We start from the raw sequence: 20651 nt of genomic DNA, 5'->3' as shown, positions 1-20651 counted from the left end.
TCCGTCAGATGGCAAAGGAGACACGGAAGACCTACGAAGATACGGTGCAGAACCTTCCAAGATGTTCTGTGGAGAGTTGGTTGGAATTGGTGTGATGCCAAACCTGCAGTCGGTGACAGTTCCGATTGGAAAAAGCTTGCTGCACAATTGAGGCACAGGAGGAACTAGGTCTCAGTCTGGCGTACTGTAATTCTGTTTTTTTTTCTCTATTATTCTGTAATGCAAGGTACTACTGACACATAACAACAAATTTCACAATGTGTGCCAGTGATATTAAACTTAATCTGATTCTGGTTATTAAAGCTTAATTTAAGTGATCAGAGGTCATGCCATTTTCTGCACACGTTCTGTGGGTGTTTTGACAACGTTGGACATTCTTTGTATCTCCTCTGTCCTTTCCAGGTTTGCATTGTGAGGGTTTCTCTGGTCGAGGGGTGGAACACGGAATCCTGGCCAACCCATCGAGGACTTGGTCAGCATCGACAAAGAAGACAGGGCTCATTGCTTCTTCCAGCATTCCTAGGAGAGGTTTAGGAGGGAGTACGCCGAAGGAGACGTGGAGCACGAGTCTAGAAGGACTGCCTTCATTCACAACATGAGGTAACGTGGAATTTGAAGCCTTAGAAACCCTTTGGTCACACGGGTGTGATTGGGCAGCATGGGCCGGTTACCATCCTGTATCTCTAAATAAAAATAATAATCTGTTTTACCTTGGAATGTTTTTGGAGGTACGTCCATTCAAAGAATCGGGCAAACCAGTCCTATAAGATGCAGGTTAACTATCTCCCTGACTGGACAGTGACAATAGACAATAGGTGCAGAAGTAGACCATTCGGCCCCTCGAGTCTGCACCGCCATTCTGAGATCATGGCTGATCATTCACTATCAATACCCAGTCCCTGCCTTGTCCCCATATCCCTCGATTCCCCTATCCATCAGATATCTATCTAGCTCCTTCTTGAAAGCATCCAGAGAATTGGCCTCCACCGTCTTCTGAGGCAGTGCATTCCACACCTCCACTACTCTCTGGGAGACGAAGCTCTTCCTCAACTCTGTTTTAAATAACTGACCTCTTATTCTCAATCCATGCCCTCTGGTACTGGACTCTCCCAACATCTGGAACATATTTCCTGCCTTAATCCTATCAAATCCTTTAATTATCTTAAACGTTTCAATCAGATCCCCTCTCAATCTCCTCAATTCCAGTGTGTACAAGCCCAATCTCTCCAATCTCTCTGCGTAAGACAGCCCTGCCATCCCAGGAATCAACCTAGTGAATCTACGCTGCACTTCCTCAATTGCCAGAATGTCCTTCCTTAAACCTGGAGACCAAAACTGTACACAATATTCCAGGTGTGGTCTCACCAGGGCCCTGTACAAATGCAAAAGGACATCCTTGCTCTTGTACTCAATTCCCCTTGTAATAAAGGCCAACATTCCATTTGCCCTCTTCAATGCCTGTTGCACTTGCTCATTCACCTTCATTGACTGATGAACTAGGACTCCTAGGTCTCTTTGCATTTCTCCCTTACCTAACTCTACACCGTTCAGACAGTACTCTGCCCTCTTGTTCCTGCTTCCAAAGTGGATAACCACATTTATTTACATTGAATGACATCTGCCAAGTATCTGCCCACTCACCCAGCCTATCCAAGTCTCCCTGTATTCTCCTAACGTCCTCTTCGCATGTCACACTGCCACCCAGTTTAGTATCGTCAGCAAACTTGCTGATATAGTTTTCAATGCCCTCATCTAAATCGCTGACATAAATCGTAAAGAGCTGTGGTCCCAATACAGAGCCCTGTGGTACCCCACTAGTCACCTCCAGCCAGTCTGAGAAACACCCATTCTCTGCTACCCTTTGCTTTCTATCTGCCAAACAGTTCTCTATCCATGTTGAAACCCTGCCCCCAATGCCATGAGCTCTGATTTTACTCACCAATCTCCTATGTGGCACCTTATCGAATGCCTTCTGAAAATCTAGGTACACAACATCCACTGGCTTACCCTCATCTAACATCCTTGTTACACCCTCAAAAAACTCCAACAGATTAGTCAAGCATGAATTGCCCTTGGTAAATCCATGCTGGCTCGGCCTAATCCTATTACTGCCATCAAGATATGCCACTATTTCATCCTTAATAATGGACTCAAGTATCTTCCCCACGACTGACGTTAGGCTAACAGGGCGATAGTTCTCCGTTTTCTCCTTCCCTCCCTTCTTGAAAAGTGGGACAACATTAGCCACTCTCCAATCTTCAGGAACTGATCCTGAATCTAAGGAACATTGGAAAATGATTACCAATGCATCCGCAATTTCCTGAGCCACCTCTTTCAGAACCCTCGGATGCAGACCATCTGGACCCGGGGATTTATGGTGGCCATGAGAGGAAGGCTTAAATGATTATACCCCAATCATGGACAGCCTTTCCCCAAGGAGCGTTACAAGTCCGTGATTCTCGCAGCCAGCCTGGATTGGAGGTTATATGGTATGTTACTCAGGAAAGGAGACATATTAATACAGGTTGAAACTCCCTGGCCAGGCATCCTGTGGTTCAGCATCTCCTTTAGAGTCACAGAGCAGTATAGAACAGGCCATTCGGCCCAACCATTCCATGCTAACCACAGTTCCCACCCAGCTAAAGTAAACTTCCAGCTCTGGCCCATATCCCTCCAAGCATGGCCTCTCCATCCTCAAGAGGACCACAACCTCGTTGTTGGGTTTGGAGGCTTGTGTGCCTCAGTGACCCGGAGAGCTGTGTTGTCTGGAGTCAGGGCTTTATGCTTTGGTTCTTGGTGAGGTCACCCATGCCAAACAGGTCAAAGGGTAGAGGCCACTGCTCCTCCAGGTTCAGGGGTTCAGCTCAGGGCTGACAACCCTGACTGGTAAAACAAAATTGTTACAGAAACAGCAATAAAGAATCCTTCTACGTCTGACTGTGACTGTATTCCTGAGTCTTGCATGACTAGCGACTGTGAAAACATAGTGAAAGCTGTGAGAAAGCTACTGACACGATGAAGGAAGCCCTGGACACCGCCAGAGATGGAGGACCTTCACTGCTGCCCTAAATGTCAGAGGCATAGCGTGCAGTAAAAAACGATAAATTGCCCCTTCATGTGACCTTCCAAGCACTTCCTTTTGCAGCTCATTGCATTTATGCTCCACCCTCTGTGTGAGGAATTTGTCTCTCAGGTCCCTTGTAAACCTTTCCTCTTTCACTCCATAGCAGGGGTTCCCAACCTCTTTTATGCCACGGACCCCCACTATTAACCAAGCGGTCCGTGAACCCCAGAATAGAAGCTTCTGCTCGAAAGCTATGCCTGCTTCTCATGCTTCCCTACCCTGGAGGGGAAAAAAATCTGTCACCATCCACCTTAGCAATGCCTTCATTAAACACTTCAATGAGATCGCCTCCCAATCCCCAACATTCCAAGGAATAAGTCTGTGGTGAACTACATATACCTGTCTGGTATATGCTGACTGCTCCAGTGGCTCCTCCCACTGACCCCGGTATAAAGGTGATTGAGGCCGGAGCCCGGCCTCTCAGTCTCCAGGATGTAGTATGGTGGTCACTCACTGCTTGTTCCTTCTTCCAGTCAATAAAAGCCGACATCGCGCCTTTACGTCTCAGAGTGAGTTATCGATGGTGCATCAAAGTCAGGCCTTCTAGTCCTCGTAGCATCCTCATAAATCTTCTCTGTACTCTTTCCAGTGTAACCACAGCTTTCCTATTAACAGGATGACCAGACTGTACACAACACTCCCAGTGTGAACTCACCAATGTTTTATACACCCGCATCATACTATCCCAACCTAAACTCTACACACTACTCCAAGAGTGGCCTCACCAATGTCATAATATACACCTGTAATGTCATATAAATACACCTGTGTCATAATATCCCACCTCTGGTGCTCAATTCCCTGAATAATCCCCATATCCATCTTTTTGAGTCTGTAGTACAGATCTACCTAATTAACCAATTCTGACTAAGATCTAAAATTAACGAAGATCTGCACTAATCTGCATCTAATTACCTACTGACGGACAGCCACGTGTTCACAGGGAGGTAAGTCCTGACAGCCAGTGGCAGAATTGAACTCAGAGCACCGACACACCGCGCTGCAATAGCGTCACACAAACCACTACACAACCGTGAAAATTGATGATTTAAGTATGTATATGTCACCATTACAACCTGTGAGATTGATTTTCTTGCAGGCATTTACAGGAAAGCAAAGAAATAGAATTAATGAAAAACATATTTAAACAAATATTGACAAGCTACTAATGTGCAAATTGGACAAAAAAATAATCCTGAGAGCCTGAGTTGTAGAATCCTTCGAAGTGAGTCCTTCGGTTGTGGAATCAGTTGAGTGTTGAGGTGAGTGAAGTTGTCCAGTCTGATGGTTGAAGGGCAATAACTTCCTGAATCTGGTGGTGAGGAACCTAAGGCTTAACTCTGAACTGATTCCATCGGGAAGGAGGTACAGGAGCCTCAGGTCCCACACCACTAGGTTCAGGAACAGTTATTACCTCTCAGCCATCAGGCTCTTGAACCAGTGAGGATAACCTCAACTCTGAACTGATTCCATCGGGAAGGAGGTACAGGAGCCTCAGGACTCACACCACCAGGATCAGGAACAGTTATTACCTCTCAGCCATCAGGCTCTTGAACCAGTGAGGATAACCTCAACTCTGAACTGATTCCATCGGGAAGGAGGTACAGGAGCCTCAGGACCCACACCACCAGGATCAGGAACAGTTATTACCCCTCAATCATCAGGCTCTTGAACCAAATGAGATAATTTCACTGAATTTCACTTGTCCCATCACTGAAACGTTCCCACAACCTATGGTCTTACTTCCAAGGACCCTTCATCTGATGCTCTCGATAGTTTCTGCTTATTTATTAATTATTTTTATTTATTTATTTTTGTATTTGCACAGTTTGTTGTCTTTTGCACACTGGTTGAACACCCTAGTTGATGTGGTCTTCTATTACAGTTGTAATTCTGCGGATTTACTGAGTATGCCCACAGGAGTCCGAATCTCAGAGTTGTGCATGTGATAATAAATTTAGTTTGAAGTTTGGTGGGATAGAAACTTTCCTTGAGCCGAGTATTGCATGTTCTCTGCACCTCCCTGCCTGGCTGGGGGATACGGAAGCCAGAGAGGTTGGACTGTGTCTCCCCCACAGGTTATTACAGGCAAGGGGCAGTGCAGGGGCTGAGTCGAGGCGACGGGCCAGATTGACTCCGCTCTCTGTTCCCCTGAGGAAAATGAATTTCTCTCAATGCTGCAGTACTCACCTCCCTCACATCTCAAGTGGCCAGTCAAAGGACTGGCGAAGTGGGGATCCATCTGACACTTTTTATTCCTTTAAATCAGGAGGGTTTTTAACCCCTTTTATGCCATGGAATCTTTGGCAGTCCGGAGAAGCCTAATGACCCCTCCTCAGGATAATGTATTTGAGTATATAAACTAAAATATGTAGAATTATGAAAGAACTCAAATACATTGAAATATTTATCAAAATATTTTTAAAATCAAATTTGTGATATAATAATATATATGTTCCTTTATTAACACATTAAATAACAAGACTATACATTTAAACTACAGGCAAATTAAAATTAACTTTTACTTTTTTGTGAAGGATGCTGTTGCCTTGCCCAAATAAAAACATTAAATTGTGGATTGGTCTTTGATAAAGCAACACACCTGTCATGTTGGACATGCAGTCGATTTTGATTTTTGTTCTAATGGTTAAAAGTGTTGAAAATCCTGATTTGCAAAGATTTATTGTTGCATAGGGAATTAAAGCTTCTCTATATCTCACTTTACAAGCCAAGGATCGGCTTCCCTCAAGGAACACCAGAATCCTCCAAGGCTTTTTGAGGTAAACTCCAATTGTAGTAGGGTTTTTTGTCCTAAGGTCAATGAGTGCATCTTTGGCTCGATCAACACCTTGGATACTATTTATACAGATTAACTCGTTACACAGTACGTTCGGACAGAACAAGTAAAAGCAGTAATGATGCAGAATAAAGTGTAAAAGCTGCTGATGGAGTGCAGTGTGCGGGCAAACAATCATGAGGTAGATTGTGAGGGCAAGAGTCTGTCTTGCCATACAAACCATTCAAGAGTCTGACAACACCGGGACAGAAGCTGCCCTCAAGCCTGGTGGGACATTCTCTCTCAGCCTTTTGGATCTTCTGCCCGATGGGAGAGGGGAGATGAGAGAATGTTCTTCGATTGTGCTGGCTGCTTTACCGAGGCAGTGAGAATCCGTGTCCACAACTCTCTGCAGTTTCTTGTGAACATTGGCAGAGCAGTTGCCATACCAAGCCATTACATAATCAAGACAGAATGATGAATATGGTGTATCAATAAAATTTGTTAAGAATTCACAAGGACTTGCCAAATTTCTTTAGCTTCCTGAGGTGGTAGAGGTGTTGGTGAGCTTTTTCAGCCGTGACATCAACATGGTTGGGCCAGAATGGGCTGTTGGTGATATTGACGTTCACATGTAGGAGCTTGGAGCTCCCAACCCCCTCAGCCTCTACACAGTTGATGTAGACAGGAACGTGTGAACCCCCCACCCCCCAGAATTCAATGACTTGCTTGCTTGTTGACATTGAGGGGAAGGTTGTCATAACAACATTCAGTAAGCTCTCCATCTCCTTTCTGTACTCGGACTCACCGTTGTTTGATATTGTCCTGGTTTCTTGTGCCCCACAAACGACCAGACCAGGAGACGCAGAAGGTTCTTCAAGAAGTGTTAAACTTTAATTTGCAAATCAAAGCTGAGACAGTCATTGAGCTAGTCACTGATTGCCCACCGATCCTTGTGAATAGCATTTTTTATAGCAACCTCCTGGTTTAGTTGTATTAGAATATCCAGTTGCGTATCTCCAGTACATCAGCTCCGACTTCCCACTATTGTTTCTACCCATTAATTTAATCATGTTCTAATCTACTTTTTGGGCCACGTGTTACCTCATCCCTGGCCACAGTTATCTCTTGGCTAGCCTGTCATTAACACACCATTAACTTCTTATTTGGCTACATTCTTAAGTTACTGATGTGTTCAATAGTACAGAGACAATACAGAGAGTTCATTCAGAATCAGAATCAGACTTTAATCGCCAAGTACCTGTACACATACAAGGAATTTACTTCCGGCAGATGTTGTCTCTCTGCTCATAACAATAATAATGATAAATATAAATGAAAATATAGATTATACATACAAGTAGTGCAATCCAAGTAATAGTTAGCCGACAGTTAACCGGCAGTTAACTGTTCAGCAAAGTGAGCGCAGTAGGGAAAAAACTTCTCCAGTGCCTATTAGTCTTAGTCTGGAGGGATCTGAAGCGCCTACCAGATGGAAGCAGTTCAAGCAGTCCGTTTTACTCCTACTAAATTGGATACATACATAGCAAACACAAAGCTGACTACATAGTTTTGGTTACACAGCAAACAATGCAACTTTATACTCCAGTAATATATGGCCCACTACTGTGGCGTCATCTGCACACTCGTGGATGGGGTTAGAGCACAAAGCAGTGGATTCTTACCTTTAGATTATGTGGTTACAGAGAACAAAATACCTGATGCAAAGTCTAAGGAGATTTGATTTGATTCCTAGTCATTTGTTGCAAAGATCAATCTTCACTTACTAGTAAATGCAGTGTTGGAATGTTTAATTTTATAGAAATATACATAGTGAAAGACAACTAAAATAGGATTAATCGTAATGATCCTTCTGAAACCGTAAGCCCTGTGAAGACTCTGTGCCAGAGAAGTTCACTTGTCAACCTATCAAAGAACTTTAGATGTGTTTGATGGTGCTGTGTGTACAATTGATAATTCTGAATGGCGTGCGTCCCTCAGGAGCACTGACGCCTGTGAAAGACCAGGCCGTGTGTGGCTCTTGCTGCAGTTTTGGAGCAACAGGTGCATTGGAAAGTGCCCTCTTTCTTAAGGTGAGCTGTGTAAGCAGGAAATACAACAGCTTATGGGAAGGGCGATGTATAAAGAGAGACAGATCCCAAATGGTACCCAGGAAAAGACAAGGGAACATCTCAAACTCTGTGGTCTATGAAGCTCCCAATTCTAGAGTGTCCACATCTGCTTATTTTTTCCAAATAATGTTGAAAGTAAATTTATCAAAGTACATACATATTACTGTCTAGTACCTTGAGATTCATTTTCTTGCAGGTATTTACAGGAAAAATAAAGACATGCAAGAATGTTTCTGAGAAACTACATATAAGCGATGTACAAGATGATAAGCAAGCTTTTCCACTGATGTTGGGTGGGATGACAACTAGAGGACATGGGTTAAGGGTGAAAGATGATACATTTAAGGGGAACATGAGGGTGTTAAGAATGTGGAATGGGTGGCGCACGCGAGTTCGATTTCAGCATTTAAAACAAGTTTGGATAGGTACATGGACGGTAGGGGTATGGAGGGCTCTGGTCCTGGTGCAGGTCGATGGGAGTAGGAAGTTTAAATGGTTTTGGCATGGACTAGATGGGCTGAAGGGCCTGTTTCTGTGCTGTACTTTTCTATGACTTTGACTCTATGAGAGGCATAGATCGAGTGAACAGCCTGAGTCGAGTGGATTTTTCCCAGAGTGGAAATGTCTAATACAAGGGGGCACAGTGGTAAGGAGTTTGGAGGGATGTCAGAAGTGGGTTTTTTACACAGGGTGGTGGGTGCATGGTGTACCCTCTCAGGGGCGGTGGTAGAGGCAAGTACATTAGGGGCATTTAAGAAACTCTAAGGCAGGCACATGGATGAAGGCAAAATGGAAGGATAAGTAGGAGGGAAGGGACTCATTTTAGCATAGGTTAAAAGGTTGGCACAACATTATGGGCTGAAGAGCCCGTGCTGTGCTGAAGTATTCCATAAAGTCTGATAAAACAGGTTGTAGGAGCCGGAATCTATTTTCTGTCTGTCTGTATTTTGTGATGCGCATTTATTGTGGATAATCTGTCACGTTTGGGGGTAGAAGCAAATGAGTGAAGTTATGTTTTCACACTTTCACGTAGTTGGTTTAACGTAGTTGGGGGGGGGTGAGCCACAGGGCGATATTTTTTGATGACCGCTAACTTCACTTATTTATGCTAATCAGAACACTTAATCCCTTGATTTCACCATATCACCAATTTTGGTTTTGTTAGCTTATCACTAGAAGATCGTTCGTCTTTGATGGTTTTGTAATCGGGAATCAAACGTACTTTTCTTGACTTGGAACTCAGTTATTTTGGAAGTGCGTCAGACGCTGTCAACTCCAGTACTCAGTCCCTCAGTGGTTTTCTTGTAACCACTACACAGGCATCAACGCGGCAGGAGAGAATAAAAGCCTTTGAAACTTTAAACAGTGCCTTTCTCCTGTTGTAATCACAAGTGTAGCCACAGAAACCAAACAGATAAAAGGAAACTTCAAATCTGATGTTGAAACTGCTCAGTAGGACAAAGAAAGCTCACATGGGAACATGGAAGATTCGGCTGACTACCTCCCACCCCTCAAGGGAGATGTACAGAGATCCAGCACTCCCCAGGGGAAGGAATTTCTTCTCTACTCAGTGCTGAAGGAGCAGAGATGGATCAAAAAGACCTAACCGTTCAATTTGTTGAACCTCTTCGCTCTTTGTGAGGCACCAGGCGGCAACCTTGCCGATTCTTCAGCATTTGTCTGTTTTTTTACGAGCCCGAGTTGCTAGCTCGATGCTCAACCCAGTGCGGATGGAGAGCGTGCAAGGAGCCGGCCGGATTCAAACCCGGGACCACTCGCCTCGAAGTCCAGTGCAGATGCCACAATGCCACTTGCCAGCATAACCAGTCAATGGCTGCATTTATTTAATGAAACCATCCGTAAGACCATAAGATATAGGAGCAGAATTAAGCCATTTGGCCCATCAAGTTGGCTCCGCAATTTCATCGTGGCTGATCAATGTTTCTTCTCAGCCCCATACTCCTCCCTTCTCCCCGTATCTCTTCATGCCCTGACTAACCAACCTCTGTCTTGAAGATACCGGATGACTTGGCCTCCACTGCCTTCTGTGGCAAAGAATTCCATGGATTCGCCACCTCACTGGCTAAAAAAATTCTGCCTCATCTCTGTTCTAAATGGACGTCCCTCTATTCCTAGATCATTTGCTTGCCTGTGGAGAAGTAGAACACGTAGCCAGCATAGCTGAAACAGTTAACTTCTTCCTGGTTCAATAGAGTCACAGAGCACTACAGCACTGAAACAGGCCCTTGGGCCCATCTAGTCCATGCTAAACTATAATGCTGTTTAGTCCCATCGACCTGCACCATACCCCTCCCATCCATGTACCTATCCAAATTTCTCTTAAATGTTGAAGTCAAACCATTATCCACCACTTGTGCTGCAAACTCGTTCCACTCTCACCATCCTCTGAGTTAAGAAGTTCCCCTTCATATTTTCCTTAAATATTCCATCTTTCACCCTGAACCTATGACCTCTGGTTGTAGTCTCACTCAATCTCAGTGGGAAAAGCCTACTTACATTTACCCTATTATTACCCCTCATAATTTTGTATACCTCTATCAAATCTCCCATCATTCACCTACGCTCTGGGAAATAAAGTCCTACCTGTTCAACCTTACCCTATAACTCAGTTTCTCAAGTCCCGGCAACTTCCTAGTAAATTTTCTCCATACTTTTTCGATCTTGTTGGTAGCTTTGCGGTAGGTAGGTGACCAGGACTGGCGAGTGGTGAACAATTTGACTTTGTTTCAGTTGATGGTCCGTGTTTCTCTCACGTTAAAAGGAAAATGAAAGAATGTGGCTTTTGAGAGTCAGAGGTCCCAGTAGAATCTGTGAGGCATGAATTTCTTCCCATTTTCATTCCAGACTGAAAAGTTGATCTCTCTCTCGCTGCAAATGTTGATCGATTGCACCCGGGGCTTTGGAAACCAGGACTGCGACGGAGGGTTGGCGTTGAAAGCGTTCGAGTGGAACATGAAATGCAGTGGTACTGCAGGTGCAGAGTCTTATGGTCCATACCTGGGGCAGGTTGGTACGTTTGTTACAGGTTTCTAAGAAAGTAGAGGCTCTTTTGTCCCTTCTGCATGATGGCCCCAGGTCAGATCCTGTGGTATGGTAATGCCAAGGAATTGTCTCATGTCTCATATACTCCCTCTCCCTCCCCCTTCCCACTCTTCCATTCCTTTCTTTCTCTTTCTCTCTCCCTCTCCCCCCTCTCACCCCTTCCTCTCTCTCTCTCTCTCTCCCCTGTCAGGAGTTCTGGGTCTTGGGCGGGGTTTAATCGATGTGGTTTGTGGACTGGGCTCTGTCGTTCACGTTGTGATGTGTTTCTGCTTTCTGGTCACTCCCTTTGTTGCTATTTTGGGTGATTTTGAATCGGAGCGGCCTGCAGATGATGAACACTGAGCTGAACTGAATTTGCCTGGACTCATCTGAATTTGTCTTTCATATTCTGTGTTTACGGTGTTCTTTGTTGTTGTTTGTGTGATTTATTCTTTTTGCATGATGGTAGTGTGGTGTTTTTCTTTGAAAGGGTTCCATGGTGTTTCTTTGTTTTGTGGCTGTCTGTGGGAAGACAAATCTCAGGCTTGATAATGAAAATACTTTGAATCTGCATCTTTTTATCTTCACCAACTCTCCTATGCCACATGCCTGCACTAGAGGTAATTAACAGTGGCCAGTTAATCCACCAACCCGCATGTCTTTGTTTTGTGGCTGTCTGAAGATGACGAATGTCAGGGTTGTACAATGCGTACATACTTTGATAAGTGGTTAAGGCGTTCATCTAGTTATCTGAAAGTCGCTAGTTCGAGCCTTGGCTGGAGCTTGCGTGTGTGTCCTTGAGCAAGGCACTTAGCCACACACTGCTCTGCGATGACACCGGTGCCAAGTTGTATGGGTCCTAATGCCCTTCTCTTGGACAACATCGGTGGCGTGGAGAGGGGAGACTTGCAGCTTGGGCAACTGCCGGTCTTCCATTAAAAAAACCCTGCCCAGGCTTGCGCCCTGGAAACTTTCCAAGGTGCAAATCCATGGTCTATCGAGACTAACAGAGGCCAACACTACTTTGATAATGAATGTATTTTGTATCTTTGAATTTAAAGCAACTGAAGTTGTCCACTTCTAATCCCCTAATGACGACTGACCCATGGACCACCATCTGTTGATAAGGAATCGGGGGTAGGGGGAATCTTGTAGGAAAGTGATGTCGTGGTAACCAATCTTAACATAGAGAGGGACTGATAGGATTGGCCATCTTCTGTTTTTAGGTCAGATAGTCGCGTAATTTTTAAATGATTCAGAAATAGCTTCTTACCTTCCCCATCAGATTCCTCAACTGTCCATCAACCCATGAGCCCTTGAACACCACCTCAATATTCTTGCTCCTTGCACAACTGTGTTCCATTCCGGTTGCCTCATTATAGGAAGGATGTGGAAGCTTTAGAGAGGGTGCAGAGGAGATTCACCAGGAGGATGCCTGGATTAGAGAGGGTGCAGAGGAGATTTACCAGGAGGATGCCTGTTTTAGAGAGGGTGCAGAGGAGATTTACCAGGCTGCTGTCTGGATTAGAGAGGGTGCAGGGGAGATTTACCAGGATGCTGTCTGGATTAGAGGGGGTGCAGAGGAGATTTACCAGGATGCTGTCTGGATTAGAGAGGGTGCAGAGGAGCTTTACCAGGATGCTGCCTGGATTAGAGAGGGAGCAGAGGAGATTTACCAGGATGCTGCCTGGATTAGAGAGGGTGCAGAGGAGATTTACCAGGATGCTGTCTGGATTAGAGAGGGTGCAGGGGAGATTTACCAGGATGCTGACTGGATTAGAGAGGGTGCAGAGGAGCTTTACCAGGATGCTGTCTGGATTAGAGAAGGTGCAGAGGAGATTTACCAGGATGCTGACTGGATTAGAGAGGGTGCAGAGGAGCTTTACCAGGATGCTGTCTGGATTAGAGAGGGTGCAGAGGAGATTCACCAGGATGCTGTCTGGATTAGAGAGGGTGCAGAGGAGTTTCACCAGGATGCTGCCTGGATTAGAGAGGGTGCAGAGGAGATTTACCAGGATGCTGCCTGGATTAGAGAGGGTGCAGAGGAGTTTCACCAGGATGCTGCCTGGATTAGAGAGGAAAGGGTGAGTGAGCACTGGGCTTTTCTCTGGATCGAAGGAGGATGAGAGATGACTTGATAGAGGTGTACAAGATGTTAAGAGGCACAGATCGAGTGGATAGCTAGAGACTTTTTCCCCAGGATGGAAATGACTAATATGGGGAGGCAAGATAGTGTAGTGGTTAGCTCAATGCTTTACAGTACCAGTGACCTGAGTTCAATTCCCGCCGCTGCCTGTATGGAGTTTGTACGTTCTCCCCGTGACTATGTGGGTTTTCTCCGGGTGCTCGGGTTTCCTCCCACAGTCCAAAACGTACCAGTTGGTAGGTGAATTGATCTTTGTAAGCTGTCCCGTGATTAGGCTCAGACTAACTCAGGGAGTTGCTGGGCTGGGCCTATTCCAGGTTGTTTCCAGGTATCTCAATAAATAACGTTAAGGTGATTGAAAAATGTCTAGCAGTGATATCAGAGTTAAGCTTTTTTACACTGGGAGTGCTGGGTGCATGAATTCAGCCACAAGGTAATGTTGCAGCTCTATGAAACCCTGGTCGGATCACACTTGGAATACTGTGGTCAGTTCTGGTCACCTCATTATGGGAAGGATGTGGAAGCTTTAAGAGGGTGCAGAGATTTACCAGGATGCTGCCTGGATTAGAGAGGGTGCAGAGGAGATTCACCAGGAAGCTGCCTGGATTAGAGAGGGTGCAGAGGAGATTCACCAGGATGCTGCCTGGATTAGAGAGGGTGCAGAGGAGATTTACCAAGATGCTGCCTGGATTAGAGAGGGTGCCGAGGAGATTCACTAGGATGCTGACTGGATTAGAGAGGGTGCAGAGGAGATTCACCAGGATGCTACCTGGATTAGAGAGCATGTCAGACGACGATTGATTGCGCGAGCGTGGGTTTTTCTCTCTGGAGCGACAGAGGCAACTTGATGGATGTATGTATGTAAGATTACGAGAGGCACGGACGGAATGAACAGTCGGCACCTTTTGCCCGGGACAGCAGTGGGCATCCATTTAAGGTGAAAAGACTGGAGAAAAGACTTGGGAGGTGTCAGAGGTATGTTTTTTTACAGAGAGTGGCGAGTGCCTGGAGATCCCTGACGGAGTTGGTGGTAGATGCTGATGCAACTGGAATACTTAAAAGACTCTCAGATAGTTCCATGGATGTAAGGGAAATAGAGGGTCATGGGCTGTGTGGGAGGGAAGGATTAGATTGATTGTGGAGTGAATTTATATAGGGCCTGTACTGTACTGGCGTTTGGGTGTGGGGGGGGGTGTGGTGGAGATATGTCTCTGCCAAAGGAGGTGGAAAGTGCTCCATCCCCCCAGTGGCCTGCAGGTCACCCTTGGGCGAGGGGTAGCAACCCGCTTAGCCCCCCCCAATCAGGGTCACATGAAGCCACGGGAGTAGGTGGTGGATGGTTGTATGAGCAGCTGGTGCACAAGACAAGTCCTGGTTTTGTGACCACTGACACCAGGCAGATCATCTCTGAAGAGTATTGATAACGGCTGGGGTCACCTGTCTTGTAAAGACACTGCTCAGAAGAAAACAACGACAAACCACTTCTGTAGAAAAATTTGCCAAGGACAGTCATGGTCACGGGAAAACCGTGATCCCCAATATCATATGACACGGCACATAATGGTGATGATGACTCTGCTACATTGTTCTATTTGTTAATTTTTGTAAGTTATAATAATGTTATATCTTTTTTCTCTTACAAAACTAATGTCAGAATGCGGAAGTTGGTGATAATAATTCTGATACAGAATCTGTCCTTAACAGGTTCGTTTCTGCTCAGTAGTTGCACTGTATACACAGTCATCCATTTAAACGTGAATAATTGAAACATCTTTATTTAGATTTCTAAAGCACGAGGACACAATTTGCAGAAATGGTTGTCAAGTAATATACTGTGTATGTAGTGTTTGACCTTGAATAACACTGCAACTACTATCCAAAGCATTCAACTTCTAAGTTAAAGATGGCAACACTTAGGTTATTAAGAATGTTTCATGCTTGGTTCAGAGTCATTCGACTCCAAGCGCCTGGAAACACACCCTCAATATCTTCAGAACAGCTTCTTCCCCTCTACCATCAGATTTATGGATGGTCCATGAACACCACCTCATTAGCTTTTGCTCTCTTCTTGCAGTACTTAATTGGGGTGCCGCCTTGTCGAGTGCCTCCACATCATCTGCCACAAGTGGGACTTCCTGGTGGTTAAACATTTTTATTCCCATCCCTATTCCCAGTCCCGTGTGTCGGTCCATGGCTTCCTCTTGTGCCAGGATGAAGTCGCCCACAGGGTGGAGGAGAAACACCATCTGGGTACCCTCCAAGCTGATGGCATGAATAGCGATTTCTCCTTCTAGTAAACAATTTCCCCCCCACCCCATTCCCCATTCTGACCTTTTACTTCTCACCCGGCTATGACTTCCCCCTGGGTCCCTCCTCTTTCCCTTCCCGCAGGTCCCCTCCTCTTTTCCTTCCCCTGGGTCCCCTCCTCTTTCCCTTTCTCCTGGGTCCCCTCCCCTTTCCCTTCCCCCGGGTCCCCTCCTCTTTCCCTTTCTCCTGGGTCCCCTCCCCTTTCCCTTCCCCCGGGTCCCCTCCTCTTTCCCTTTCTCCTGGGTCCCCTCCCCTTTCCCTTCCCCCGGGTCCCCTCCTCTTTCCCTTTCTCCTGGGTCCCCTCCCCTTTCCCTTCCCCCGGGTCCCCTCCTCTTTCCCTTTCTCCTGGGTCCCCTCCCCTTTCCCTTCCCCCGGGTCCCCTCCTCTTTCCCTTTCTCCTGGGTCCCCTCCCCTTTCCCTTCCCCCGGGTCCCCTCCTCTTTCCCTTTCTCCTGGATCCCCTCCCCTTTCCCTTCCCCCGGGTCCCCTCCTCTTTCCCTTTCTCCTCTCCTATCAGATTCCTTCCAACGTAGCCAACAAGTATCCGTTTGTGGACTTTCTGCTGTTGTAGCCCATCCACTTCAATGTTGACGTGTTGTGTATTCACAGATGCTCTGATTCAACGCGTGGTTATCTGACTTACTGTTGCCTTCCTCTCAGCTTGAACCAGTCTGGCTATTCTCGTCTGACCTCTCTCATTAACGAGGCATTTTCAACCACACAAATGCCACTCACTGGATGCTTTTTGCTTTTTGCACCATTCTCTGTAAGTTCCAGAAATTGTTGCGTGTGAAAATCCCAAGAGATCAGCAGTTCCTGAGATACTCAAACCACCCCATCTGGCACCACCAACCATTCCATGGTCAAAGTCACTTAGATCACATTATTTCCCCATTATCATGTTTGGTCTAAACAACAACTGAACCTCATGACCATGTCTGCATGCTTTTATGCATTGAGATGCTGCTGCATGATTGGCTGATTAGAGATTTGCATTAATGAGCAGGTCTACCAAATAATGGGTGGCAGGGTGGAGATGCATCTCTAAAAGTGGCTGTGTAAGGTATTCCCTTCCCTCCGCTGGCCTGCAGTCATCTTTGGGCAATGTTTAACACCTCCGCCCCCCCCCCCCCCCCGGATCAGGGTCACGTGAAGCCATGGGAGCAGGGGGTTGATGGTTGTACGAGCAGCCGGTGCACATCACAAGTCCTGGTTATGCGACCACTGACACCAGGCAGACAATCTCTGAAGAGTATTGATAATGGCTGGGGTCACCCATCTTGTAAAGGCACTGCCCAGAAGAAGATAATGGCAAACCACTTCTGCAGAAAAAAATTGCGAAGAACAACCGTGTTCACAGAAAGATCATGATTGCTCATGTCATATGACACGGCTCATAATGAACAAACATACCAAATAATGTGGCCAGTGATAATATATATTTCTTATTATATTTTATAGTATATTTTATATTTTGCAGTGTACTGCCACAAAACAAATTCCACGACATACGTTTGTGATAATAAACCTGATTCTGATTCTGCTTTTTGATGACTTCCTCACTCAGTATAGATTGTATCTAATTTAGTTTCCTTTGCTTTTTAACGTTTACTTTTAGAATGGATTCTGTCACTATAACCAGTCCACGATGACAGCAAAGGTGAAGAGCTATACGAATGTACTTCAGGAGACAGTGAAGCTTTAAAGTTGGCCATCTTTAAAAATGGTCCCATGGTTGTCGGAATTGATGCATCTCACAAGTCCTTTCGATTTTACAGCAGTGGGGTTTATTATGAGCCAGAGTGCGGTAGGTATTCAGCTTTTATATTAATGGAAACAGGTTTGCGTTAAGTATGCACACAGTATGTATTTTATTAGTTGCCTCCTGAAACTTAATAAAGTGGCCACTGAGTGTATGTTCATGGTCTTCTGCTGCTGTAGCCCATCCACTTCAAGCTTCAACGTGTTGTGCGATCAGAGAAGCTCTTCTGCACATCACTGTTGCATGGTTATTTAAGTTACTGTCACCTTGAACAGGTCTGGCCATTCCCCCACCCCCCCACCTCTCTCATTAACAAGGCATTTTCACCCACAGGACTGCTGCTCACCAGCTGTTTTTTGTTTTTCACACCCTTCTCTGTAAACTCTAGACACTACTGTGGGTGAAAATCCCAGGAGATCCCATGTATACCGTCAAGTGAGACAACGTTTCTCTAGACCAGAGTGTAAAGCACTGTAGTACACATTATAACACACAGTAACTTAGGAAAGTACAGATAAAATCTACAAATGAATTATGCATAGATAAAGTATAGTGCATAAATTAAATATTGCATGGTACAGTACAAATTATCCAGTGACACTTTGTGATGTGACAGGGAGTTCAGAAGCCTAATGGCCTGAGGGAAGAAACTGTTTCCCATCCTGACTGTTCTAGTCTTTATGCATCGGAGTCTCCTGCCTGATGGTAGAGAGTCAATGAGGATGCTGGACGGACGGGTGGGATCCTGATAATACTAAGGGCCCTGCGTACGCAGCGCTCCTGATAAATGTCCCCGAGGGACGGTAGGGAGACCCCACGATCCTCTCGGCCGTTCTCACTGTAGGGACTTCCGATCTGATGCTCTGCTGCTCCCACACCAGGCGGTGATGCAGCTTGTCAGAATGCTCTCAATGGTGCTCCTATAAAATACAGTTAAGATGGGGGGGAATCTCCTCGGGAAGCGGAGTCATGCTGATCCTTCTTATTCAATATTCCCCATCGTACACTGCAGGAAGCAAGGAATCTCCCGCGAGTCAGGATGGCTCACGCAAAACCGGTCTTGCATTCCAGCTAGGACGCAGGCAAACACAGTAGCGTAGCGGTTAGCGTGATGCTGTTACAGCTCGGGGTGTCGGAATTCGGAGTTCAATTCTGACATCATCCATAGGGAGTCAGAACCTCCGGCCCTCGGAGTGTGCGGGTTTCCTCACACACAGGCCAAGATGTACCGGTTAGAAGGTTAATTGGTCGTTGTAAATTATCCTGTGAGGAGCCCGGGGGCTCCTGAGGCAGAGTAGCTCAGAGGATGGGAAGAACACATCCAATGCCGTATCTCAATAAATATTCATAGCCACAATCCTTAAAGCAACAGTGCCAACACACCTCAGTTAGGTAGTGCCTTTTCATATAGTGATACACCCATAAGACGTGGGAGCAGAATTAGGCCACTCAGCCCATTGAGTCTGCTCTGCTGTTATATCGTTATCCCTCTCAATCAAATGTGATTGAGAGGGACCTAAGGAGTCTGAAAGAGAGAAATGTGCCATAAGACATAGGAGCAGAGTTAGGCCATTTGGCCCATTGAGTCTGCTCTGACACTCAGTCATGACTGATCCCTTTTCTCCCCTCCTCAGCCCCAGTTCCCAAAACCTTTGATGCTGTGTCCAATCAAGAACCTATCAATCTCTGCCTTAAATACATCCAATGACCTGGCCTCCATAGCCGCCTGTGGTAACAAATTCCACAAATTCACCATCCTCTGACTAAAGAAATTTCTCTGCATCTCTGTTTTAAATGGACATCCCTCTATTTGAGGCTGTGCCCTCTTGTCCTAGACTCTCCCGCCATGGGAAACATCCTTTCCACATCTATTCTGTCTAGGCCTTTCAACATTCGAAACTTTTCGATGAGATCCTCCCTCATCCATCTAAACTCCAGTGAGCACAGACCCAGAGCCATCAAGCATTCCTCGTACGATAACCCTTTCATTCCTGGAATCATCCTTGTGAACCTCTTCTGGACCGTCTCCAACGCCGGCACATCTTTTCTTAGATAAGGAACTCAAAACTGTTCACAATACTCAAGGTGAGGCCTTACAAAGCTTCAGCATCACGTCCCTACTCTTGTACTCTAGATCTCCTGGAATGGAGGCAGACAGGAGGTAGAAATAATTCCAGAGTTTAAGGAGAAAATACTGAAAATGCCCAGTTGGTCAGACAGCCTCTCTGGAGCACGACACAAACAGTGAGTCTGTGAATCTCTGAAAGTCCACTGGGGAAGCCGAAGGCCCAATGTCTACAAGTCTGAGGCTGAGGCTGCTGGGGCTGGAGGACTGTGTATGTGTGCGGGTGGGTTGGAGAGAGGGACGGGGCTTGCTTTGCTGTTTGTTGTGCTCTGTGTCGTTCTGCCGAGCTCTGTGGGCATACTACGCTGGCGGTAGCCAGCGTGGCAACACTTGTCTCATCCCCGAACACTTGCCGTATGACCCCAGCTCATCCCCCGACACTTGCCGTATGACCCCAGCTCATCCCCCGACACTTGCCGTATGACCCCAGCACACCCCCGACACTTGCCGTATGACCCCAGCTCATCCCCCGACACTTGCCGTATGACCCCAGCACACCCCCGACACTTGCCGTATGACCCCAGCTCATCCCCCGACACTTGCCGTATGACCCCAGCTCATCCCCCGACACTTGCCGTATGACCCCAGCACATCCCCCGACACTTGCCGTATGACCCCAGCTCATCCCCCGACACTTGCCGTATGACCCCAGCTCATCCCCCGACACTTGCCGTATGACCCCAGCTCATCCCCGGACACTTGCCGTATGACCCCAGCACATCCCCCGACACTTGCCGTATGACCCCAGCACATCCCCGACACTTGCCGTATGACCCCAGCACATCCCCCGACACTTGCCGTATGACCCCAGCACATCCCCCGACACTTGCCGTATGACCCCAGCACACCCCCGACACTTGCCGTATGACCCCAGCTCATCCCCCGACACTTGCCGTATGACCCCAGCACACCCCCGACACTTGCCGTATGACCCCAGCTCATCCCCCGACACTTGCCGTATGACCCCAGCTCATCCCCCGACACTTGCCGTATGACCCCAGCTCATCCCCCGACACTTGCCGTATGACCCCAGCTCATCCCCCGACACTTGCCGTATGACCCCAGCTCATCCCCCGACACTTGCCGTATGACCCCAGCTCATCCCCGGACACTTGCTGTATGACCCCAGCACACCCCCGACACTTGCCGTATGACCCCAGCACATCCCCGGACACTTGCCGTATGACCCCAGCTCATCCCCCGACACTTGCCGTATGACCCCAACACATCCCCCGACA

At 46.6% G+C, this 20651-nt stretch overlaps 1 pseudogene; it reads left to right on the top strand.

The window, feature by feature from the left end:
• The window catches only part of LOC132380410 (counting factor associated protein D-like), a 37763-nt pseudogene extending 20289 nt beyond the window's left edge, over positions 1–17474 (top strand).
• Positions 17475–20651: the final 3177 nt, after the last annotated feature.

The sequence above is a fragment of the Hypanus sabinus genome, chromosome 24, assembly GCF_030144855.1.
Source record: "Hypanus sabinus isolate sHypSab1 chromosome 24, sHypSab1.hap1, whole genome shotgun sequence".
Taxonomy (NCBI): domain Eukaryota; kingdom Metazoa; phylum Chordata; class Chondrichthyes; order Myliobatiformes; family Dasyatidae; genus Hypanus; species Hypanus sabinus.
The sequence above is the reverse complement of the archived record's forward strand: the minus strand, read 5'-3'. Positions and strand labels throughout refer to the sequence as shown.